This window comes from Puntigrus tetrazona, chromosome 18 (genome assembly GCF_018831695.1).
Source record: "Puntigrus tetrazona isolate hp1 chromosome 18, ASM1883169v1, whole genome shotgun sequence".
Classification (NCBI taxonomy): Eukaryota; Metazoa; Chordata; class Actinopteri; order Cypriniformes; family Cyprinidae; genus Puntigrus; species Puntigrus tetrazona.
The window spans coordinates 3,193,450-3,199,449 of NC_056716.1; the positions used below are offsets into that span (position 1 = coordinate 3,193,450).

At 37.6% G+C, this 6,000-nt stretch overlaps 1 protein-coding gene across 14 annotated transcripts in view; it reads right to left on the bottom strand.

Annotated features, from left to right (window-relative positions):
* Positions 1-5,467, bottom strand: part of mef2aa (myocyte enhancer factor 2aa) — an 84,042-nt gene extending 78,575 nt beyond the window's left edge. For 7 of the 14 annotated variants that reach the window (XM_043264037.1, XM_043264042.1, XM_043264046.1 and 4 more), the window contains exon 1: positions 5,184-5,467. The gene's annotated coding sequence lies outside the window, so the exon portion shown is untranslated. Of the gene's footprint in view, positions 1-1,757; positions 1,925-5,183 lie in introns of those variants that run through there. The other 7 variants (XM_043264044.1, XM_043264048.1, XM_043264041.1 and 4 more) reach the window with 4 other exon arrangements.
* Between the last annotated feature and the right edge of the window lie 533 nt (positions 5,468-6,000).

Consider the following 6,000-nt stretch of genomic DNA (forward strand, 5'->3'; position numbering starts at 1 on the left):
AGCCTTTGACATTCGGACAACAGGTTGAGACATCGTGGCTTGCTTTAGTATTGTTTTTTTATCAATTTTATGTCTTTATCCACGGATAATAATTTTAATTGTTAAATTTGTATGCCTAAAACATTATGTGAAGGTCAAAATGACATGTCATCTTGTAATGCTGCGTTTAAGGCGAGTCTAAGGCACTTTAGCGATAGCTAAATGGCGGGCTACAGGGCCATTAACAGAGGCATGTGTAATCTTACAAGCACAAGTACCACACTCTCTGCCTCTGGATGATTAGGCTGTTCCTTCACTCTGCATGTCAAAGTCAGCAGCTCAAAAAAGGATTTACGATGAATGCTTGTTGTACATAAAGGTAAAGCATTTAAAGCGCTAACCCTTTTATATTATTTAACCTTCTTTTATAGTTCGTCTTTGTAGTCTCAAAAGAAAAAAAGTAAATAATAAAGTTCACATTTTAAACGAGCATTTATCAAGGTGCTGAGACAAATACCAAACTATTAATTCAATACAATCAGTTTCATGAAGTTAGTTTAGATTTTCTTTTAAATAACTAATAACAGACAGATTTCATTGAACAACTTGAATGCGGTATTGACCTTGCACTATTATGCACCACACAAAAGCTGGACCTCTCACTAGTCTGAAACAAGACCCTGGGACTTCAAGAATAATATTAAATCACACCTGAAATTAATTTGCTATTATAAAATAATTGATGGCATCAATATAAACTTGTCTCAGTTCATTCACTAACATTACAGTATGAGAGAGTCCAATAAACCCCGCAAAGCTTCACCAATGTGACACTTCGCGCTGTTGCTGGTGTCAGCTATCCAAAGCTCTGCAAAAGACCAGCACCATCTAGATTTTACCGAGAAAACCACCAGCGATCACTTCCAAATTTCTAAATCATTCTCGAAGTTCGGCATAACAAAAGATCAATAACTTTCTCTAATATTCATAAAGTGGCCGGGCGTGCTTTAGACGGCTGCGGAGGCAAAATCCTACATTTTAATCTCGTTGACTGTTCGTGTTTTAAAGTGTCTTAAAATGTAAAACATTTACTAATCCCTAATTACAGCGTCCGAAGTACGATAAATTGGTATATCTATGTTGTCTCTGCTCGTTTTGGGGTTTTAAATAACTGGTCCGTCCAAAAAGCAAGATAGAATGCATTAAATATCTGTCTTGCAACTTCAACTAGTCTTCAAAGTCAAAACAAAGTACAGAAATATTATGTCACGCGGGTCCTGAAGTAGACCTCGCGCTGTTTCCTAAGTTCTCTTCAACCATATCCAGAAGCGTAAGCTTAACTGTTTGTAAAGTCTATTCGCACACATTCTAACTTCGCAATAAATATCTGCTGGCTTTCCTGGATAATATCACTCGTTTTCAATCGCCCCTCCATAAATATTTAACACCGCCCGGAAAATAATGATGCGAGACTAAGAGCGCAACATTTGCCAAGTGTCAAAGTGGACTGAACCCAAAACCACGCACGAGCTCTTCTTCTTCACTGAGAATTACGAGAACGAAAAACATTGCTGTCCTTCGGTCTGGAGCTCACGACTCGGCACCAAACACGTCCAAAGGTGCCGCCGACCACTGAGACACACATATGACAAACATGTTTAGCTTCCCAGACGAACTGTAACGCGTTTAATTTGCGCTCATCCAGTCTCACTCCACGACTCCCTCCTCTCTCTCCGACTCCGCTGCTGTGTAACATTGTTGCTATTTTTGCGACTCACCTTTTTTCTTCGCGGTCCCCCTCGCTGTATATAGATACTGTGTATCAGTGACTCCCGTGGATACACTGTGACATAAATGTATTTTCAGTCACATTGACACACGGCTTCTATTTTCGGGAGCTGAGCTGACAAACTCAGAAGAAGCAGCAGTCGCTCTTGTCACAACATATGCTCCTCCCCCGATATGACGAACACTAGACGGTGTCGACCTCCTACGGCAAGCTCTTTTAACATATATTCTTCGACCCTAAATAGTGGCATTCTGTATTACTGTTCCTTGTTTGTTTGTCTCTTATATATAGCTACTAGGTTATTCGTCGGTTTCAATAACAACTGTTCCTATTAGCTACACCAGTACGTTTTTATTAGAAGACCTAATGTACCTATTTTTAATTCCACGTGTTAACAGTCATTACTATCTCCCTGCATTTTTAATTATATTTTATGCAATGACTAGTCAAACAGACTGCTTTATAGGTTGGTTAGAAATCATATCAGTGAAGTTAGAAGCACACCAGTGGACAAAATCCTCTCTTTATTCTAAGCACAGGCTTGAGCTCATTATTGCGGTATGGATTCTGATAGGACTTTAATGTTTGTATCGAGTATCAGTTTGTATCAAGGTATTGTCCTTGGTGTGAACAGGCCTTAACTATAGAATACAAGTAGGCTACTACAAGTACTAGTTACTAGCTCTAGTTCCTAAAGATGTCATTTTACTTATAGTTATAGTTTTATGTCTAGTCAAACATACTACCTTGTTTATAAGATTCAAATCAGTCTATAAATCAATCAATTATCAGAATTCATAAACCTATTAGTGTAATAAATAGGCACTAATTTCTATATTGCTATTAGGAAAACTGATTACTAGTAGGCTTAACTATTGGACTAAGACATACTAGTCCATAAACTATTGTTTAGAAGTGCACAATCATTGTCTAAACATTTGCAGGAAGGTCGAAATATTGTTCACCACTGGATTACTTAGTAGTTAGTAATCCAATACCGAAATAGTACAATTATACAGATTCAAATATGTAGCGTTAAGAATTAATTGTTACTCGAGCTTGCCATAAAACGCCGCCTCCTCAACCTCCACCTCCTACTCTACTCGTGTCTCATCTTCAGTTTAAAAACAAATATTAAAAACTCAAGAACAGCGACTTAAACGTGATGAAAATAACACAAAAGAACTCCGATACTCTGTTAGTGTCAAAGTTTTAAAAAACGGCAAACCGTGTGAGCGCGCGAAATTAAGTGAAAAAGGAAACGGCTCGCTAACCGCCACGCCATGACATCACCGTGTTTAACAGTTTGAGAAAGCGAGGAAACAGCGCGACTAGCCGACTATATATGCGTGTTATCGAATCGAGGAAGTGACAGCCACTGTCGCGCAAAAAGTTAACAAAGACGTCACTGTTGAGTAAAATCCTCCACAGCAACGGTAACTGGCTGCCTGCTAAAAGCACCGTTACGTCCAGAGCATTTTTAATATTTATTATGGTTGTTAGACTTGCACTACCTTAGATACGATTGACGTAAGTTCTATAAAACAACAGTAACAATAGGGTCAGTGCTTTTCAAGTGACACGTTTCTCATCCAATCGAATCCCTCCGTGGCTTGTCAGTGACCAATCAGAGGAAAGAGGTTGGCTGCGTTTTACGTTGCATGTGGCAGTGTCACGTGTAGTTGTAGGCTCTGTGGAAGAGGTGTGGTACTCAACATGAGTTGTTTTTTGCTGGGACTTAAAGGGAATCTGTATTAGTACTGTTTATATTTTACCACATGTGAAACTGGACACGCAGGAGATCAAAGGAACTACAACGTGTTAAAACAATGCAAAACGGTTATACAGAGACCAGTAGACCTTAATAAAACAAATCGGGATCAGTCTGAGGCCTTCATAAATGTTTTACGTTTAAATAGTGCATTTGCAAAAACAGTAACTGTTTAACAATTGTCAAAATTCATGTTTATTTCATTGTGTGTTCCAATTTTTCTCAACCAAACTGCAGTTGAGTTATTTTGTCTAGGTAAAAAAAAAAATAGGATAACATAAAAAAATATGTTTTTGAAAATGAAAAACAAAACAAAACTGTTGTCTGTTTTTTGCAAATAAACGTTTCATTTATAAAATTAAGTTTGTTTTACTTTGGAACGCTACATTAGGCAAGTCTCATAACTAAAAAAAACTGAGAGTGTCATCATTTTCATAACTTTCTAATCCGCAGTAAAGTTTAACTTGTGCAAGAATGCAGATATATTCACCAGGTGAATACTAACACACGCTGACTTCAATATACAATGTTTTAATCACTTTCAAATTGCATCTGGACATAAATCTTGAAGGTAAATATGAGCAATCATAGTCATAATATCATAGTCATAATCTTTTTTTTTAAATTGACATTTTAGCAGAATTTCAAAGTATCAAATATTTTTACTTGCTGATCCTTGTTTGCAAAGTCTGAAAACATTTGTAAAAGTACGTAATTATACCAACTTCTTAAGACATGCAAGAACCAGTGCCGCATGACATAAACTACAATAGAAGACATAGCTATAGAATCCAACTCGCATAATCCCTGGAAAAAGGCTATGGATATTGATGAAATCCCTGATTATGTGCCCTCTGTGACTTCACATTTTTTCACATTCTATTTGAAGCCTTGTAAAGCCAGAGCTGTGCATAAAAATAGTCCCATCAGGGCAAGGCACATACTCCGGATCCCCTGTGCAAACACCCATTGGCACCAGAACCCTAACAAACCACACTGAACACTCAGCCACCTGTGGTCTAGAGATTAGCAAGAAAAAAAACACAATTTGTTCTTCTTGCATCAAATTTAGTGTTTAATCAGCTGTAATTGAAAATACTGTAGATAATAGCCAGTAAGCAGATTAAAAAGAAAAACTCTTTTTTTAAGTTTACAGCAATTATATAAAAAAAATGAATGAGATTTCTTTAAATAATATAAATGAAATGTGACTGTAAACAAGATATTACTATATATATATATATATATATATATATATATATATATATATATATATATATATATATATATATATATACTTCAATACTGAACAAAATGTGGCAGATTCCTTTAAAAGATCCTCCTACAAAATCAGTTTCCTCTATCCACAGTTTCAATTTTATTAAAGTAAAATGAAAGTGGTGCAATCCTGCGAAAAAGTTACAACTTGCAATGACTCACTTTGCTGATTTTCAGTGTAATTATTTATGATGAAGAAAGCAGAAAATGTGAAGGAAACAAAATGCAGAAAGTTAAAATATGGACATAACGATTATGTCCAACTTTATTCCATCATTCTATTACCAACAGTCAGGTATACAATATTTTGTATCCAGTTCATCTTCCCATTGCCCCTCCCCATCCGTGAATGGCTGTGTGTCTCACCTGTTTCTTGCGATGATCGATTACCTTCACAGAACCTGCTGCTAAGGCCTTCCTCAGGTATCTTTCTCAGGTGTGCCTCTCTTACTTTCTTAATTTCCCTTGTATTACTTGATTTTTCTCTCCAGATCTCTCTCTCTGCTCTCACGTTCTCTCTTTCTCTCTTTCGCTTTCTATCTCCCTCGCGTTCCTCAAAGCCAGACCAGCTGGCTTTGGACGGCTTTCTTCTTGCCCCTGTGAGGCCTGACTTCACACTCTCGTCCCTGGGTCTTTCTGCCGGAAGGGAGCTGGGCGACAGAAGTTTGAAGGGTAGGATCCCAGATGGACGCTGACATGCTGGGCATGCGTGTATGTGACAGGGCTTGGCTCAGGGGAGTGGTGGACCAGCCGCAGCTGTCACTCACCAATACTGAGGGTGTTAGATGTGTTTTGTGTTGTTATTATTATTAATAAAAGTGAAAAATTGTGCTGATCAGAGAACAACAATGCCTGACTGTTCACAAGAGAAGGAAGAGAGTAGGAAAGAATTCCCTGTCGGTTTGCTTTCTTATAATAAAGACTTGCCAGCGCCGGTACCAATATTTCAAAGTGTCATTTTTTTTTGCCAGTAGAAGTCATCAAAACGTGAACCGTCAACATTTGAGCAAAATTTCAACAGTATATTGAAAAGAGTGGTTGAACAGAGTGGTGGAAAACAGGCCAGCTGAAACACTTATATTTCCCTGCCAGCCCAAGTTAAAGTTTTGTATTGATAGGTCATAAAGACCCAGAGAATTGCAGTGGGGTTTATAAAACATACTCAAATAGAAGACAGCTGACA